The 20,551-nt window shown below is 41.6% G+C and overlaps 1 protein-coding gene across 1 annotated transcript in view; it reads left to right on the plus strand.

Moving 5' to 3' along the window:
- The first annotated feature begins 309 nt into the window (after window positions 1-309).
- Window positions 310-20,551, plus strand: part of Cab39 (calcium binding protein 39) — a 61,392-nt gene continuing 41,150 nt past the window's right edge. Inside the window, exon 1 of the mRNA XM_032901522.1 lies at window positions 310-706. The gene's annotated coding sequence lies outside the window, so the exon portion shown is untranslated. The remainder of the gene's footprint in view (window positions 707-20,551) is intronic.

Genomic DNA, 20,551 nt, shown 5'->3' on the forward strand with positions numbered 1-20,551 from the left:
TCTGGCTGAGCATGACAGGACCTATTTGAATAGTTATGAACCCTCCGCAGCTTTAAAGTTTTAAGACTTGAGGAAGTGGATGTGTAGTCCTCCAGGAAGAGAGCTCAGATGCCCAGGATGGGCTGAGCACCAACCAGCAAGTGAGGGACAACCAGCAAGACTCCAGCTCAGCTTCTGCTTTTTTTCCCTAGGGCCCCCAGTTCTTCAACTTGCCTGCAATTCAGGCGTCTTGAGTCCTCCCGGCCGCCAGGGGCGCCCGAGTATGCAGAGGGCGTTGCGGTGCCGCCCGATGTCCCGCCTTCGGCGGCTGCGCAGTAGGCACGTCAAAGCCGGGCTCAGGCCGGAGCTGGGCGCGGGGCGCCAGGAGCCGCGCGGCCTGAGAGAGTCTGGGGCTTCAGTAGTCGCGCGAAGGCTGAGGCAACCTCAGAGGCGAAGGCAGTGCCGGACCACACAGCCACAGCCGCAGCCGGACCGAGCGCAGCAGCGCGGCGGCCACAGCAGGAACCCCTGGGCCACCGTCCGCCCGCGCAGCCGCCGCCGCCGCCGCGGGAGCCCGTCGCCCGGAGCAGCTGCAGGCGGAGGACAACGGAGGGCCGGAGCGTCCGAGCCGCACCGCGGGGACCGAGCGAGCAGCCCGAGGCGGCGGCGGCCGAGGACGGGGACGGAGACGACACGGAGAGGGAGCTCCCTGGCCCGGCCCAGCCCCGTGAGTGACCCTGCTCGCGACGCGGACGCCCGCCGGCTTCCGCCCGACCCGCCTCCATTTTCCCGGGTGGCGGCGGCGGGAGCGGCCCGGGGCAGCCGGAGTCCCGGGCGCCGCCCTTGTCCTAGCCGATACTAGGCTCTCGGGGCCTGCCGGCCAGGGCTGCGGCTAACCCGGAGAGAGCTGGCCCGGCCAGCTGTCACTCCAGCCGCACTAGGGACTCCGAGCACCTAGCCCCGGGCTCCGCGCAGCCTCCCTGTTAGCGGGACGCCGACACTATCTTTGTAGGGAACCTTTCAGGAAAATGCCTAACTGATTTCTGGCTAGGAATTGTGCGGTCGGCGCGTTCCCGGGTTCGGTTGGAGCAATCCAAAGCGCCGACTGCGTGCCGGTGCCGGAGCGACTCCGAGGTGAACCCGGCCTGGAGGTGCCCTCCCCCGGGGATCTTTAACTCCGTGATGTGAGAGATAAGACGAGTACACAAATAGCTAAGATACCAGGCAAGAGGGGAGAGATAAGTTCTGTTTAGGAACTACCAATTGCTGGAAAGGTGCTCTGGGGGGACGGGACCTGTCGATCGTTTCCGCCTTCCCACGAACCTGGGAGGCTTCCTGGGCGAGGCGGTGCTAAACCCGGTCTAGAAGGCTCGATTGGATTCGGGAGGAGAAGGGGGTTGCAGAGGAGAAGGGCGTGGAGGGGCAACAAAGCTGGAGGACAAAGGTACAAAGAACATGCGAATGTTGCTAATTCCATCACCTGGTGCCGCGGTAGGTGGGGTAGACTGAAGAGGCAGTTGGAGTCAGTTCTTTGAATGCTGTAGAGGAGCTGTTTGAGCGACCTTCCACGGAAAACTTAGAACTCATTTTTCAGTGACTCATGAGGCCGGAAATGTATGCTAGGGCATATTAAAGGCGCTCTTGTGAAAGACAGGCGAGCAGGGAAGGCCACAGTCAGGAGTTGACATTGTTTCTTAAATATAATGCAGTTTGAGGTCGATTTTGACAGCTTCCGGATATTTAAGTAAATCTATGTCCAAGCCAAGGAAAATACCTTTTGCAGAAAGTGTCCCTAGATGTGTGCTTATCTGAAGTAATGAAAAGAGGTGCCTAAATTAACCTTCTCTGCACACAAGGCATTCGCGTTGGTGAGTTTTCTAAAATTGCATCAGAACTTCTGCATCCCTTTGTTGAAATTGAAAATTAAACCGCGGATTTATAAAAAATAGTAATAAAACCCGACAGAAAGTTGGACACACACCGTTTTCTGGAAAGGTAAAAAATTTCTTGTTAGTTTTTAGTTATGAAAATATTGGAGAGCCAGAAGTGGAAGTTTTTAAGCTCTATTTTATAGGTTTAAAAAAATTTGCAAGTAATTAGTAACGACTAAAAGCTTACAATATATGACTTGTAAGAATTGCCTTAGAACTTAATATTGTATCTGTAAGCGCTTATAAGTACAAGGAAATGTCTACATTTTCAGTCTTCCATTTTTCTTTATCAAAGTAAGATCTAGCTAGTGATGTTGGTGAACACTTTTAGCCTCAGCACTTTGGAGAAGGAGTGCCAGGCCAGCCAGCCAGCCAGATTACAGTGAGAGACTCTTGTCTTTTTATTTTTTTGTTTTTTAAAGAAAGATATACTCTTTGAAACATGGAAGTAGTAATCCATCTCTCCTTTCTCCACTTCCCCCATCTCCCCCACTCCCATCTTTTGAAACAGTGTCTCACTGTGTAGCTCAGGTCTTCCAACCTGTCGTCCTCTTGCTGTGGGTTTCTAAGTGCTAAGATTCAAAACCGACTGGGATTTTTTTTTTTTCAAGTTTTCATAATCTTACCACTTAGATTTTGTTGCTGTAAACATCTTTGCATATTTCCTTTCTGGTCTTTTTCTGTGTAAATTTTTATAAAAATATATTGTGTGTATTCATTTATTTATTTGCTTATTTATTGGCATTTTGCAACAGCCTCTTACTCTGGCCCAGGTTGTCCTAGAACTGGCCGTTCAGGCCAAGCTAGCTTCAAAACTCCAGATAGTTCTCCCGACTCAGCCTCCTAAGTGCTGGGCCAACAACCCCAATCTGAAAGTTTTCTTAAATGTTTTGTTAGGCTTTTACCTGTTAAGGTTGCATTATTACCTAAGGCTTCTTGTTTGAAGTATATTTATTAGCTTCTTATCAAGGTTTGCTGCATATTGAGTATATTTTATATATATTGAATATACATATATGGGATCATGAGGACTGGAGAAGAGCACACAGACCTCAGCTGTGTGAGCACAAGTACTGAGAGGCTAGAGAGGTGGCTCAGTGGTTAGGAGTATACACTGCTCCTGCAGAGGACCTGAGTTCCGCTGCTGTTGGGTCCCAGCATCCAGTTTGGTCTACCACTCCAGTGACTCCACACATTCCTGTCTTCCACTGACACCTGAACTTGTGTTCACAAACCCCCATGTTTACACAATTTGAAAAGAAAATTAAAGAAGGATACCGTGAAAAGATTATATTCATGGCTGATATATAATCTGTTATGGCCCTTTCTACCCTCTGCTCTACTACTAAAAAATAGTCTATACTAGGGCTCTGCACAGAGCTAACTATTTTTGATCATGACATCAGAAGTCAGGCTAAATTTTTTGGTTTTCGTTTTTTGAGACAGGGTTTCTCTTCATAGTCCTGGCTATCCTGGAACTCACTTTGTAGACCAGGCTGGCCTCAAACTCAGAGATCACCTGCCTTTGCCTCCTAGTGCTGGGCTGAAAGGCCACTACCAGCTTTGTTCCTGTATCTTTGAGAAAAGGTCTGATTCAGTACCACAGACTAGCCTGAACTTAACTATGTAGCCTAGGCTGGCCTAGAACTTATGATAATCTTTCCACATTAGCCAGATGCTGGAATTACAGTTATGTGCACCATACCCTGCAGATTTGTTTTCATACGGTTAATATGAAATCGCTTGAAAAGTCTAGTTACTCATTGGGTTTGGTGTTATAATTTGCCTTATGTGAATCTATTGTATAGCATCTTGGCTATTTTCTAATACTTAAAGCATTTCTTTTGGTCCATTTTTTGCTAATTAAGTATAGATTTTTGTAGCAATTACTGTTTGTTACCAAGAGCATAATTTTCCTGAGAACATTGATCATTGACTGTTGATACTTGTTCTGCTGGCCTTATAAATATTTATGTATACACATAGGCACAAATTCCCCACACACACAAGAATAAAAGATAAAGTTCAGTAGATTAGAATTTCAGGTAGTGTCTTTTTGTTACCATTGTTGATGTATGTGAGTTGTTTTCTTTTGTTGGTACTGGGGTTTGTTTTTGTTTTTTTGTTGGGTGTTTCTGTTTTTTTGTTTTTGTGTTTTGAGGCAGGGTTTCTCTGTAACCTTGACTGTCCTGTAACTCAAGCTGTAGATTAGGCTATAGACCAAGGCTAGCCTTGAACTCATTCCTAGCCATCGGCATCCTTGTGCACAGGCATATGTGTTGGTGTATATAGTCCTCCACTGTGCCATTTTTATCTTACACAACTTATATATAATGTCACTTTAACTTTCCCCCAGGAAGAGGAAGATAGACTTGTGATCTATAGCAGCTGTGAATTTAAACTGGCAGAGAAGGGAGAATGGCATGTTGAGAATTGCAAGAGGTCAGTCAGGTGTGAAAGTAGCCCCAAAGGAGAGAGTGTATAAAGCCTGCCTATGACCTTTGTGTTGGCTGTGTCCAGTACATACTTATTCCTTGATTATTTATTTCTTCTAACTTGAGACCTTGCTACTTTTTTTAAGATTTATTTATTTGTTTTATGTAAGTACACTGTCATTGTCTTCAGACACAGCAGAAGAGGTTGTTGAATTCCATTACAGATGGTCGTGAGCCACCATGTGGTTGCTGGCAATTGAACTCAGGACCTCTGGAAGAGCAGTCAGTTCTCTTAACCACTGAGCCATCTCTCCAGACCCTTGTTATTCTTTTTTTTTTTTTTTTTTTTTTTCTTTTCTTTTTTTTTTTTTGAGCTGAGGACCAAAGAACCCAGGGCCTTGTGCTTGCTAGGCAAGCGCTCTACCACTGAGCTAAATCCCCAACCCCTTCTTATTATTCTTAATACTCAGATTTAGAGCAAATTGTTTTAAGCTGTAGGGTTTTTTTTAATTATTTTATTTATCGTGCATTGGTGTTTTGCCTTCATATATATCAGTATGAGGGTGTCAGATCTTCTGGAACTGGAGTTACAGGCAGTTGTGAGCCACCATATAGGTCCTGGGAATTGAACCCTGCTCCTCTGGAAGAGCAGCCAGTGGTCTTAACCACCGAACCATTTTTCCAGCTCTAAGCTGTAGTTTTATGTTTGCTTGTTTATGTGTATTTTTTGGGGGGAAACTGGGCAGGGTCTCATTGTAACCTAGGTTATAGCTCCACTGTTGTAGACCACTTTAGTTTCCAGTGCACTGTCTTCCTCCCTCACATAAGTACTGGCTTATGGGCGTGTATTACCACACTCAAATTCTGTGCGTGTGTTAGGTGTTGTCCATTTTCAGGGCATCTTACAAAGAAAGAAAACCTAGTTAACCAATGTTCAATGGCAGCCAGGTTTTATTGAGCAATTATTCTTTGCAGCATTATCCAGTGGGTACATTGTTTAAGACCAAGGAAGTACAGTAATGTTAAAACATCACAACTCATTGATTAATTTTGATAAAATGTTTACCCGAGAAACAAAACATAGGGTTTGTGGCTTGGTGTTGCTACTTTATAGCCTTCTCTAATGGCCAATAGCTTGAGGGTGCTGTTAATTATATTGGTCATAGTTCCTCCACAGATTACAGACCTGCTATATTAAGCACAGGGGAAAACAGCCTGAACAGGTTGTGGTTTACAAGTCTTTGTGGCCCACTCTTGGGTTCATGGGATTTGGAGAGTAGGATTAATCTCAGAGTTAAAAGCATTCTGCTTGGATTGAGATCCTTAATCTCCTACAGTGGGTTCTACAACCCCAGGCAAGCTCCCTTTTAGCTTAGATCCATCCCTGAGATAGGAATGATATGATTACATTTGAGAGGCTTGTAGGGAGAGTGGACTTGTCATCTACTAGCTGTCCAGACAGTGTAAGTTTTGTAATAACAGTAATAGACTATTCTGGGTGGAAGAAACTTAGAAGTTTGGAAATAATCTAGTCAGAGTGGGTCTTTCTGCATATGGAAATACTGAGCCTACTGTAGCTGGAGGCAGTGTTTGGGTAACTTTGCAGGTGGTTTCTGTAAAGTGCAGCCTCTTGCCCAGGCTGGTGCAGCCTGTGAGCTGAGGGGCTGGAACTGGAGCTGGGTCTCTTTGTTCTTCATGGAGATTGCTTGAGTGGAATTTTTGTACTCTATGCAGTAATGTCTTTTGAGCCTGTTTTTAAAACATTGACAGAAAGTATACTCAGTGTAAACTAAATGGTGTTTAGCACATGATAGGCATTTTTGTTTTAGCATACAAATGTTCATAATTATGTTTGGGGTAGCAGTCTAAAGATTAAAGATGAAATAGAGACCAGAGGAGATGAACAAAAATTAATAGATAAAATTGGCAAGGCTACCATTGCATGTTGACATGTTAGACAAACGTCTAAGGTGGGCAGTGCCGTTCCATCATCATTACAAATGGGAAACGAAGGGAAAGCTTATCCAAGGTCTACAAATACTGCAGTTGTGCTGGGATGAGAAACCAGGTCTGCCTCACTGCAAAACAGGAGCTCTCTGGACTGTGTACTACTTCACCATCTGAAATAGTCTGTTTCCTCAGTAAGGATTTGTTTTCTTGTCGAGGATTTTTGAGTTAGTGTTTTAAAATAAAGGCCATTGAGGATTTTTAATAGATTTCTAAACAATAGCCACATGTTATAATTTAAAAAAATGGTTTGTTTTAAATGCTTTAGGTGTATAATTATAATTGCTTAGTAGTTTATAGTTTATGTAGGCCAACAGGTAGCATTTTTTTTTTTTTTATATTACTCCTACTTTGAGGATGGGAGGCATGTGGGTAATGGGCCGGACTGGGTTCTAATGGGGTGACTAATGTTGTAACTCTGGGCTTCAGTCATTGTTGATTCTACCTAGAGGCCTAGGTTGGAAGCCCCTGGAGTCTGGATGCTCCTGTTATCTGTGGTGGTGTGTGGGGGCGTGACTTACCTTTTTTCTGTGATGGCGTGTGGGGTTTTGTTTGTGGTCCTGAAGGCTGTTCCTTTATGAGAACTTGAAGGCATGTGACTGCACTTGAACATTTTTTTCTTCCACTTGATCAGGTGGCTGGAGTTACTTCCCACTATTTAAGTACTCTACATAAGGTAAACAAAAAAGTCTATTTTCTAATTCTCTGCCTTTGTATTTGCAGACTGTTGGGAACTAATGTATATGGTAGTAAAGTATAGGTCTGTAAGTCAGATAATGATTGACAGGTTCTAAAAGCCTTCAGTGAGTAGCATGTCACTGTTGTGAAGTCCTGTGAGCTGTTTGTTTGGGGAGAAAGGAAAGACATGACCCAAAGGCATTGAGCGGAAAGGAAGGACCAGATCTGTAGAATCCAGTTGGAGGCCGCAAGGACAATCCGGAAGAATCCAGCTGGAGGCAGCGAGATACTATTCCTTGCCTGCTTAAGGTTGTAACTGCGGTAAAAGACAAGGGGGACACTCATGAGTAACAACTCCTCAGATGACTTTTGAAATTTTGCTAAATATGGTTTTAAATGCTTGACTTCAAGAAATTGTTGATGTATCTAAACAGTCCTTTTCTGCTTTAATAACAAACTATCAGCCAGTTTATCTTCTAGATATTCCTGGTAGGCAGGCAGGCAGGCAGGCAGGCAGGCATACTTGGCTCACCAGTATAATCTATGCAGATTTCCTTTATCATTTATTCAGCCTTTGAGTTATGCTTGCTATAGAAATAGTAAGTTGTTTGGAATTAAACGTGTTTGTTTGTTTGTTTGTTTGTTACAGGGTTTCTCTATGTAGCTTTGGCTGTCCTGGAACTAGCCCTATAAATCAGGCTGGCCTCAAACTCACAGAGATTCACCTGACTCTGCCTTCTAAGAGCTGGAATTTAGGTGTGTGCCACCATCGCCTAGCTGAAAGTTTTTATTTTTGTTCTCACTTTTAAAAAACTTGTACCTTTAGGAAATAAAATGTTTCTGTAAATAATAAATGGTCCAGGCATTTGATAGTGTGATAAAATTTGTAGTCAGTAGAGATGAATTGCTTAACTAGAGTATATTTTCCTATTCACTTAGCTCTGTTGTATTTGCACAGACCTTGAAAGGGATTTATATAATAGAAGAAACCCTTACTCCTTCCCTGTAAGTTTACCAAGTCTTGTTGTGTGGAATATTAATCTTTCGATAGATCAGTAGCTCTGTTAATATGAGTCTTTGTGTGGGTGGCAGCAGGGTGGGGGGAATCTCATGTCCAGGCTAGCCTTGAATTTTCTGTATAGCTTAGGATGACCTTATTTATATTCCTGATTTTTCTGCTGCTGCTTCCCGGTGTTGGTTACAGGCATAAGCCAGATTTTTGTTTTAATGATTGATCCCAGGACCTCATGCATTCTAAATGAGTCGATCTTCTGTCACCGGGCTTTAGTTCTTAGGCTGAGGTTTTTATTTTTGAAGGTGATTGTTTTTCTGCAGAGCTTGTCAAAGGAATGTAGTGTGCATTGTGACCTTTCCAGCCTTACCATAGTGGGCACGCAGTACTTCCCAACTTGCTGGGCTTATTTGGTCTTGATGTCCCTTTCCCTAGGAAGACTGACAAAGACCTTCAAATAGGTTCCATCAGAATCCTTTGAGACATGGTCTCTTGGCACACTTATTGGTTTATTTTCATAGCATTTATTTTTCTGATTAAGTTAACTTTTTCTTTTTAATAGCAGTCTTGCCTTGTAGTTCTGCCTGACCTGAAACTTACCAGGTAGACTAGATTGGCCTAGAACTTTTGGCAGTTTTGTCTCTTGCTTCCTGAATGCTAGGATTACAGGTATGTACTACCACACCCAGCTGGGAGGTGAAAACTTTTTTTTAATTCTTTTTTTTTTTTTTTTTTTTTTTCGGAGCTGGGGACCGAACCCAGGCCTTTATGCTTCCTAGGCAAGCGCTCTAACCACTGAGCTAAATCCCCAACCCCTAAAAACTTTTATAGAATTAAAATTGTTATTTTAAAATGGGTATTTTGTCTGCATATATGTGTATGTACCACATGCATGCCTAATGCCCATGGAGGCTAGAAGGTGTCAGTCAGATCCACTAGAAGAAGCAAAGGTACAGGTGGTGCGAGCCACCCTGTGGATGCTGAAAATGGAATCTAGTCCTCTGGAATGTACTGTACCACATCTGCATGCAAGGAGCAGTTTGTAAACCTTACTGTGTGAGATGTTTTCCAGTCTTCTAGATTTGTTAGTACCTGGTATAGGCTGTTAGAGATAACTCACCACACTGTTTAAGATACTTTTAGGTTTCACTGATTTATAATTGCAGAAGATAGAAGAATGAGACTGTACCAGAGAGACTGTTCTGTAAATGAAATAGTTTAAAAACTCAGTGTTAATAATGCCATAAGAAAGGATTTAAATGCCACTTATACGCTGCTGGGGATCATTGTATGCCCATTCTTCCCTGACTTTCCTGTCTGTAAAATAAGAGTAGACTGATCCTTGTAAAGAAGTTGTAGAAGTTCAATAGGAAAACGCTGTGTGTCCAAGTTCCTAGTCCATGGTAGCTATTATGGTGACTGAAGCTCTCAGAGCTTTTCTTCTGTGTCTGTGTACTTTCAGAGATAGTTTATGACTCTGGAAATGCTTTAAGTAGTCAGTAGTGAACCCAGACTCTTTGGTCTGTAGTTGATTGTGTCATTTGTTGTGACGTCAGCAGAAAGGATACACTTAAAAGTTTTACCTCCTAGTTATGAGCTTTTTGTCACAGTATTGCACAATTAAAAGATTTCTTTTACACAATTTCTTAAGTAAGCATGTAATTAGATACAGACGTATCCATCCTAGCCTAGCATCATGGCAAATGCAGGTAATCCTGGCTCTCAGGATGTTGAGGCAGGAGGATCAAAGCATTTGAACCTAGCCTGAGCTACATAGTGAGACCCTATCTAAACATACAATGGACATGATTGTTTGTAGTTCTTTTTTATGACTGTATTTTATGTGCATTGGTGTTTTACCTTCACCTGTGTCTGTGTCTGTGTCTGTGTCTGTGTCTGGATTCCCTGGAACTGGAGTTAACAGTTTATGAGGTGCCATTATTGGTAATTGAACCCCACTTCCCAGAAGATCAGCCAGTGCTCTTAACCACCCAGCTCTTTCTTCAGCTCCATTTTTTTTTTGTATTTTTAATTCACTAAAACAAAAATAAAAGTTGGCGTTTCTTATTTTATCCCCATTTCTACAGGTTATTTTTAGCTATAGTGTTTCTGTGCCACTAAGGCTTTACCCCAAGAAGAGAGACATTTAGAAGAGGTCAGTAATGGTAGAGACCAAATAAACTGTTATAGCTCTGTGACCCATAACATATTTTTTTCCCCACTTGACTTTTTTCCAAACACTTTTAAAATTATGTTTCATAACTCTATCCCCACCCCACCACCCAAAAAAAAGGTCAGGTGTAATGGCTCACTTTTTAATCCTAGCACTTAGGCAAGGCTGATCACTGTGAGCTGGAAGCCAGCCTGGTTTCAGAAAAATACTTCATTTCAGCGATAGTATATTTGAATGTGGGTGTGTACACATTTATAAGTTCAGGTGCTTCCAGAGGACAGAAGAGGGAGGGTGGGAGAGAGAGAGAGAGAGAGAGAGAGAGAGAGAGAGAGAGAGAGAGAGAGAGAGAGAGAGACAGAGACAGAGACAGAGAGAGAGAGAGAGAGAGAGAGAGAGTGTGTGTGTGTGTGTGTGTGTGTGTGTGTGTGTGTGTGTGTGTGTGTGTGTGTGTGTGTGTGTGTGTGTGAAGAAATCCTTGGACCTAGAGTTAAAGGAAGTTGTGAGTCACCCAACATAGGTGCTGAGAACTGAATTTAGGTTCTCTTTTCAAGAGCTGCTAAGCCATCTCTCCAGACCCCTGGTAAATAGTTTTTATGGGAGCTCTAGTGTACCTGAGAAAGGGCTTCTCTAAGTACTCGGAGTTGGTGGAGTCATTAGTCTGGAGTATCCCAGAGGTCCTAACATAAGAGCTGTAGACCATGTCCTCTGCACATGCCAACGGGGTATGTAAATAGCTCATGGATTCTATGCTGGGGTAAGCAGGAAGAAAAAGATTAAAAAGTAAATAATTGCCAACCTACACATGATGCCAGTTGCTGGTCCATTGCCAAGACCTAAATACATACAATATAAGAACTCAGTATTTTCAGGTGTTCAATCAGTGAAGCAATAGCCTCAGTTATAAATCTAGAAAGGGTTCTACATGCAGAACTCTGGTGTAGAAGCTGGCCTTGTACATGCAGTAGGGTTTTTTGTGTTCACAAGAGAATGAGTTGTAGGCCTATCCTGGAACATAGTCAAGCCAAGCCTCCTGGTGTTACCACACAGCTAGTGTGTGCTAGTTAAGGAGCTGGGAAGAAATGGAATCTTACAGGAAGACAAGAGAAGTTCAAGTACTGTTCTTCCTCAAACAGGAAAGGTAAGATGTACAAACCATAGAGCCACAACTTGGTATGATTGGTGGAGGCCACAGCCAGGTGTGGATTCCTAGAAGCTCAGGGCCACTTATTAGATAATTTCTTTCAGGATCCTAAGTAGGGAAAACATTCAGACTGTTTTAAGTTGGACTATTTTTGATGTCTTTATAAAGTAATTCTATTGTGCTAGTTAAGTTTTAGGGGCTTTGGTTTCTTTGCTTGTTTTTGTTTTTGTTGTTTTGGTTTGGTTTGTTTGTTTTAACTTGTTATATAAGCTAGAGTTACTTGGGAAGAGGGAACCTCAATTAAGAAAATACCCTCATCAATCAGATTGGCCTTAGTAAATCCTGTGGGGGAGAAGGATCACAAGGTTGATTGTAACCAGCCTTGGCTGTAGTGAGATTTTTACCTCTAAAAAGAAAATCTTCCAATATTGCTATCTCTTTAGGTAACATGCTGGCCAGGACAGAAGGCAGCAGCAGAGTTGTTTCCTAAGCACTCATGCTCAGGAAGCACTGTCTAGTTAGCACTCTCATCTTGGAGAACGCTATACAGGAAAAGCCCGAGGCTCAATATCCACCTGTGCCAGGCCCACCCAGGCTCTGTGGCTTGCATCCTAAAACTGTTCCGATTGCTCTCTAACTATAGACTGTGTCTCGAGCTTGCTGTGAGGTGAACAGAACAGCATACAGCATACATCTGTTGTTACCCTCTTTAACAATTCCCTGTTTAACTAAACTTGCTGGGATTTTATAGTTTCTAGAGCCATTTTGGTAAGTGCTGGGATTATCAGCATGTTTCACTGCACCTAGCTAGTTAGTAAACTAGTAAAATCAATCTCTGCTCAGTAGCCATATCTTATCCAAAGATACTTGATTTCCTGTTAGCAGTATTATAAAAGTCAGGACAAAAGTACTCTATGAAAAAATGAAATCTCCAAGAAATATTTGGGATCACTGAAAAAAAAAAACTAAACTTTTAAGAAACCATAAAGTTCTAAGAAAAAGTGACTTAAGAGTTGGGAGTGTTCTCAAGTGGGAAGACTATAAGCAAGAAAAAATCTCTCATTAGTGTACTACTGGCCAGAGCATACTCTTAAGGTTTTTTATTACTAAGTTGTATTTTTTTTTTTTTAGTGTACTTAGATTTATATGTATTGTGTAAGTGCTTAGACACATGACACACCAGAGGACAGTTTGGGTGACTTGATTCTCCTTCTGCTGTATGGATCCCAGGGGTCAGACTCATGCTGAACCATCGTAGTAAAGCCAGCTTGCGGAACTCAGGATATTTAGGAACTTACTTAATGACTACAATCACATTAGTGGGAAGAAAGGGGGAGGCTATGTGTTACCCTGACTATTCTGAAACTCACTCTATATACAGGCAGGCCTTCAACTCAAAGAGATCCGCCTGCCTCTGCATCCCAAGTACTGTGATTAAAGGGGTGTGTCGCACCACACCTGGCCCTGAGAGATTATTTAGTAATAAACTTTTAGATAGTTGGTGTTGAAGAGAAATCATGAAGGCACTGGGCTTTGGAAAAATGCAGTCAAGTCATTGCAGATCTTAGGGCTTACAAGAAGAGTGTTTGCTTACCTTGCCTGAGACCCTGGATTCACTCCCCAGCATCACCAGAAAAAAGGTGCAAGTAACATGAAGAAAATGAAAATAATGAAGTGTGATTCAATTCACCATCCAGTACGGATGACCTCTGATGGGAGATTGAAGAACTGGGACGTGTGCCTCAAGGGGAAAATGTCATCCAGTCTACCATCAGGATGGGTGGATGTTGATGGGAGATTAAAGAGTTGGACATGAGTATATTCTCCTGTAAACATAAGGAATTGTATTTGCCAAGGGAGAGTTGCCTTATATTACTAAGAAGTTCTCAGGCACAGGTGACTGTGGAAGGTGCTTTGCCCTTGCCAGAATGTGAACAGGAACAAAATGGAAACATTGGCTAGATCAAGATTGTTAGTTGGAGATAAAAGACCCTAATTTGTCAGAGAAAGTATGACTTTGTGTTTGTCCTCACACAGTTGCTCAGTTAATCTCTATTGGTTCCACATTGCTCTGGTTCAGAAGATGGTATCATTCTACCATATAATGATGCAAGAGTACAGCTGTCTCCCCCTAGTTTGACTCTTAAGACTAATTCTGGATTTAACCCACTCACGGGTCCTTTGAAAACAAAGCTGTTTTAGGAGATTCACTTCTCAGAATGAAAGCTGTGATGTCACAGTACATCTAACTATAAAATGTTCTGCCTAGCCCTGAGTCAATCTTGAAAGGAGAAATTCTAAGCACCTGTGCCTGCATTCTCTCTTCCTTTGACATTACATCATCAGGAATTGTTACAAAGAGAATTTGGGTGTTAGTGTGCTGTTGGTAGTTTTGTTTTTAATTTTGCATATGTATATGTGTGTGGGATATACCTGAGTTCGTGTGTGTGTGTGTGTGTGTGTGTGTGTGTGTGTGTGTGTGTGTGTGTGTGTCTCAGAGAGTTGGGGGGGGCCATATATCAGTTACAGGTGCCTTCCTCAGTCCATCTGCACTGTATTTCAGGGATGGGATGGATTGATTGATTGATTGATTGATTGCTGATTGATTTAGAGATAGGGTCTCACTATGTAGTCCTGCCTGTACTCAGTCATCAGACTGACTTAATCTGTTTTGTTTTGAGAAAGGGACTTCATTGAGCCTCAAGGCTGAGCTCCAGGGGTCTGCCTGTCTCTCTCTGCCCCCAACCCCAAAGCTTTGAGTTACAGACTTTCACCATTAATCTCAACTTTTTATGATGGGTGTTGGGGATCTCTACTCCAGTTCTAGTGTTTGCATTTTACTGAAAGAGCCAGCTTCCCTTTGTGTTTATTTTAAACTCCCATCTTCCACCATATAGAAAACAAGATAAGGAACAGAAGAAAAACAGGAAAAATTAACTCTTGGGTCAGGGCTAATATACAAATAAACATCTGACTTGTGTTAGGGTGAAATCCCACATTTGGCTTTGAGTAGGGTAGCTAGAATATGAGTCAGTTCCAAGACTATATATAAGACACAAGCTGGTCACTTAAAAGAAAGAAGACTGACATTTCCAGGAATTAAGGCCAGTATAGTGTCTACAAATGAGCCACTTAGGCTTAAGATATTTTAGTTTAACACCTAAAAGATAATATTGGCCTGGAGTGCAGTATTATTAAATCATTATTTTTCTGAGTGATTTAAACCCACTTGGGATTCTTCCACCTTGACCTGGAGTTCTGGGATTGTAGGCATGTACCACTAAACCATGTTAAAGACATTGGTTTTCTGATCTCTGGAGCTGTCATAGTGGCCATGTAATAATGCCTCCACAACACCTTATTAGACACCAGAAGTGTTGTCTAATCTCAGGTAACTGCTCTGGCTTTAACAATTGGCTAATCCTAGTGGACAGCACTAATAGCTGCCTCTGAAATTAAAGAGCTTACCAAGGGCTTAATTGCAAACCTATGTGCCTACATTGATTTGGAAGCCAGTAAAATGCCAAATGATTTGGCATATGCCAGCAATCCCAGTACTTGGGGAGCAAAGGTAAGAGGACAACGAGCTGTGTTACATAAGATTTTCAGATTATGTTCTATTCATGACATAGAAGTCCATTATCTAAGACATTAGGAATGAGGTGTCAGGACTGGAGTACCCTGACCTCTTCCTCCAGAACTCAGCTGCTTTCATTCAGCGCCATAGCTAGTACCATTTTTACCTGAACATACTTCTGAGCTTGTATCATTCATCTCCCATTATTTTGAAACAAGTTCACCCTATTCGCTTTACTCCTAGAACACGAACACCTGTAGGAATTCAGTTTTAATCAGTATAACATCCTGTTCAAACCACTGTGGTTCTGACACTTTAGTTAGCAATATTTGGAAGAGGTAAAAGTAAAGAAGTCAAGGACATGATGGTATATGCCTTTTATCACAGCATTTGGGAGGCAGAGGCAAGCAGATCTCTGAGTTCCAGGGAAATTGTGAGACTATCCAAAAAATAAACTAAGAAATTAGAAAATCAGTCAAGATGCAAACAGTGGACTATCTGCATCTGGATGACATCTGTGTGGTTGAATTGTTCCTCTGAGGGACAGCACTGGGGTATTCAGTCGCTTTAGTCACTTGGTTGGTAGCGTTCCACTTTTGAAATAATGAAGGAAACATTAAGTTCTGTGTTGAAAATGTATAGAGGACAGAAAGTTTTCAATGTAAGTAGCTCTTCCTGGTTGAGGTATCTCAGCTGTTGTGCTCCCTTGGCTGTAAAAAGTAATTGCTTCCTCATTTTAGCTAGAGATTTCAAATGAAGAGGCAGATTTTCCAGTTTGGCTGTATTGTGCTGTCAACACATCAGGAGTGAGTGGAATGCTCTTTGAGCAATAAAAGAAGGTATGTGGCCATTCTGTAAACAGCACTTGGGCTTCTCAACTTTTGCCTTCCTTTCCACTCCGTACTTGATTACCCACAGAGCATGTCAAAATTACAAAATAATTTGCTTCCATATCAGACTTTAGACTGTGACATACAGCTCTCTAGCCGATTATAATACATCTTCTGGTTTTCCTTCAAAAGTATCAGTGTCTAAGAGCCAGGTCAGGGAGCATCATCTTGATGCCTGCCTGCCTGTAGCCTGCAGTGCCTTGCCAGTCTTCTGAACTTGCTGATGATGAAGGTTTTCATTAGGATAGACTCTTAAGTCTGCTCTTGTTAGTACCTGTCTCCTTAGTCTGCTTCATATCATGACCTTTTCTTTTTACATCCATGAGCTGAGTTGTTGGTATGTGGTGGAAATTTTCATTTCCTCTAAAAGCACATGCAGATAGTTGACAACTGCATTCTAGTTGCTTCTGTGATGTTAAACACTATTTATTTGAGAACTCTTCTCTCAGCCTAAGATCAAGCCATCATAAGCCAGTTACTGTGTTGACAAAGAGGCTAGAAAGGATATGGTGTCTGGGTAGGAGAAAGGTCATCTTTGGTAAAATGTTCTACATCAGCAGTTCTCAACCTATGGGTCACAACCCCTTGGAGGGTTGCATATCAGGATATCCTGCATATCAGATACTTACATTATGATTCATAACAGTAGTAAAACTATAGCTATAAAGGAACAATGAAATAACTATGGTTGGGGGTTATCACAGCATGAGGAGCTGTATTAAAGGTTTGCAGTATTAGGAATCGAGAACCAGTCTTCTACACCCTCAATATGAAGTGGCATGCAGTTGTGCATTGTCTCCAAATATTTCTGCTGGAAAAAGTTTATTTACACTAAATACTACTATTTGACAGCCTTTGGGCAGTTACAAAGAAAACAAACCTGCAGATCTCCAACTATGGTGGTGCAGCTTGGACTGGCTGTGCAGTCTGTCTGTGCTTTTGTGGGCATTTGGCCAGAACAAAAATAGTAATGCCAGACCTGAAGGAGAGTGATTTCCCAGGTTTATATATCTGATTCTGTAGACATTTAAAGCTGTGAGTTCAATTTTTTTTTTTCAAAATACAGTTCTTTATCAGAGTAACTAAAGGCAAATTTAGAAATTACTTTTACAAATAGGACTTTTTAAAGTCACCAAATTTCTAACACATCATTAGTTTCTCAACCTAAAGAGAATTTTCCAAAAGATACTTGTGTCTGACCACACTTGAAATTTGTGTCAGGTTTTTCTCATCTGTTTATAGTTCAAGTTTGAATATTGCGTTCTTCTTCAGGAATTTGCTTTCTAAAGGGCAGGGTTGGCTATTTACTTTTCTTATTTACAAAAATGTGGGTGAAACCATGGTGTTTGTTCATGATCGTATGGACCGTGTTTGCACAACCTTGTGGCAGAGCAAATAAAGTTTACCCTGAAAAAGTAGATTGCAGTTCCTTGAAGATTGATACTTTTTCACTACTTAAAAAAAATATTTCTGTGCTGGTTTATTATGTGTATGTATGTCTCACTTTGCACATGTCAAGGTCAGAGGACAACTTGTAGGAGTGAGTTCTTTCCTTCCTTCTGCTATCTGGATCCTGTGGATTGGACTGTCACGCTTGGTGACTTGTGCTTTTACCCACTGAGTCATCTCATTGGCCCAGTATTTTATGTGTACAAGTATTTTGCCTCCAGTATGTTTGTGTACTATGTGGGAGCCTGGTGTCTGTTGATATTAAGAGAGTGTCATCTCCTGGAGCTGGAGTTAAAGTTGGTTGTGAGCCACAGTTTGGGTGCTGGGAATTGAACCTGGACAATCTGAAGAGACAGCGAGTGCTCTTAACTGCTGGGCCATCTATCAGCCCCAGGTTTCTCATTTTTAAATGTGAAAATTGGTTAACTTTTCTTATTAAATTATGCCTTATTAAAGTACATATACTGTTTATAAATCATTAGAATTCACATTTTTTGAAATTGGTTCTAAAATTATAATACTGTAGCTTTTAATTCCTTAATATATCTATGAGTCATTTTAGATGGAACTAAAAGTGGCAAATCCATATTGATTTGAAAAGTTAGAGAAAGCAGTCAGTTATGTATTATAGTTTATAAATAATAATTTTAATATGTGACTATAATTTCCAGTCCCAAGTTATATGAGGAAATCTTTGTCTTGTAACAGTTTGAGAAGTCCAACATATGAATTAGAAAGCTATCAAAGCTTTTCAGATTGACTTAAAAAGAAATGGGGCTGGAGAGATGGCTCAGTGGTTAAGAGCACTGACTGCTCTTCCAAGAGGTACTGAGTTCAAAACAACACAACCACAGGCAACCACAGGGTGGCTCACAGCCATCTGTAATGGGATCTGATGCCCTCTTCTGGTGTGTCTGAAGACAGCTCCAGGGTACTTATATATAATAAGTAAATAAATCTTTTTTTAAAAAAGATTTATTTATTTACTTAGTATATGTGTATACATGTTGTCATAACTCCCAGAGCTAGAGTGGCATGGGATTGTGAGCGTCCAGAGGAATAGGAACCTAGCATAGTTTCTCTGAGAGGGGGCTGGGAAATTCCTAATGTTCTGAGCCATCTTTCTAGAACCTTCAGGTTAATTTCCAGCCTTTGTTTTGCTTATTCTCATCAGTGGATTGAGAAATCACTTTAGTGAATTACCACCAGAGTTTAGGAGGGAATAAAACAGAATATAGAGTAAAATTATGATAAATTAATGAAAATAAGCAGTATAATTTTACCAATTCATGATAAGTAATGTTTGGTGATATTGGTTGGTCGGTTAGGTTTTTGTTTGTTTGTTTTTGTTGTTTTGGTCTTTTTTTTTTTTTTTTTTTTTTTTGGCTTTTCCAAGCTGACTCACTGGCTGAGGATGATCTAGAATTCCTGATCCCCCTGCCTTTATCTCTCAAGTGCTAGAGTTACAGGTTCCCATCACTATACTCGACTTGATTCCTGATCTGATAAGTGTGTGTCGAGGGCTTGAAGAAATCTGTAAGCCTCCATTGGTAATAGAAATAAAGTTAGATATCTTGGTTTTGTAGTAGTTGTTTAAGTACCTACACAAGAGAGACTGGCTGCATGCAGATTGTAGTTGGAAAGTTCCAGTACTGTGTCTTGTCTGGGTTTGTAGCTTTAACAGATAGTAAAGGTGCCTGTGTGTCTGTCTGCATATATGGAGGTCAGAGTGCAGCTTTGGAACCAGCTCAGGTTGTCACTTTGGTATCAGGTGTCTTCACCCTTATTTAAATGTACTGTGTATTGGATCTAAATCAGAAGAAATTTAGTAGAAGTAAATGCTCATTCCTGCAGGCTTGTTCCAAATGGAGCAGTAAACAGGTGAGGATGTAGCTTGTTACAACTACACACAGGAAAGACTGGAGTTGATGGAAGTTTATCAGCTGCATTTTTTTGATTATTGAAACTGCCAGTAAGGTTCAAAACTAAATTTAATATTTATGCTGATAAAGTCTTGACCGGTCAGATCACGTGTAGAGTTGAGAGCTACCACACTGAGACAAACAGTTGAAGACCTGCAGAATAGTTGTGGAACTCCTAATTGTGCCAGCTGCCTCTGGGCTCATCATTTTAACCTGTAACCAGACTTGAGCTGCATTAACTGTAGAGGAATTCTGTTGCTAACTTGGCTAAATCTTGTGCAGATAGCATGCGTACACATTCCTGCCTTTACTTATTTGTGTATTTATTTTAGTTTTGGGGTGTGAACCTAGGGCTTAATGCAAACTCAACTAGAACACTGACAATGTACTATACTCCTGGCACCTTGTTTGTTTTTGAGACAAGGTCTTGTTCTCTAGCCCACACTGGCTTAGAATTCATGATCTTCCTGTCTTCTGAATGTTGGGATTACAGGCATGTACAAACTCATGGTTCTGCTGCCTCCTCCTGAGTGTTGGGATTATAGGTGTTTGCAGCCAAAAACCTCCTCAGGGCCTTTCTTATTGGATGTCATTTGTACAGACATGTGAATAGAATAAGAGAAAACATAGTGTTGGGACTAAGCACTTATGCATACAGTATGGGAAATATGTCTGGGTCTGGTCTAGAAATGGCAGAATGGGTATAACTAAAGCCTAGAGTAAGGAGTGAGCCCACAGAGGAACAGATCACAGGAGCCTTGTAGTTTTGGTGAAGAGTCAATTTTACTGAATGAAATGGTAAGTCATCTGGTGGCATAGAGGTTGAACAGAGAAGAAACAGTGCATTGTAAACTGTTTATGAGAGGTGCTACATTGTTTTAAATATTCCTGCTACTGTTGCCATTCCTACCAGCATGCGTTTCTTATCTAGACTATAAAATTTTACAATCTAGTCTTTGATTAGCATTGGCCAGGAAAGAAGCCTCTGCCCTTCTACTCACCCCCTAGCCCGTGTGTGTGTGTGTGTGTGTGTGTGTGTGTGTGTGTGTGTGTGTGAGAGAGAGAGAGAGAGAGAGAGAGAGAAAGAGAGAGAGAGAGAGAGAGAGGGAGAGAGGAAGAGAGAGAGAAAGGAAGAGAGAGATTGATTGGTGTGGGTCTCATTATAAACAGGCTGATCTCAAAGTCTCAAGATCTAACTACATCCCCCTCTCAGAGTGCTAGAATTAAAGGGTGTGTAAAGGATGTGGGCTTCCAAGCCTGGGCCTGAAAGTCATTGTTAATTCAAAACCCACTCTACCCAGTGTCTCCTGAGCAATTTTGGTATAGTTATGCTTCTGGTGGCTTTGGTAATTAATAA

The sequence above is a fragment of the Rattus rattus genome, chromosome 4 (assembly GCF_011064425.1).
Source record: "Rattus rattus isolate New Zealand chromosome 4, Rrattus_CSIRO_v1, whole genome shotgun sequence".
In the NCBI taxonomy this organism is placed as follows: domain Eukaryota; kingdom Metazoa; phylum Chordata; class Mammalia; order Rodentia; family Muridae; genus Rattus; species Rattus rattus.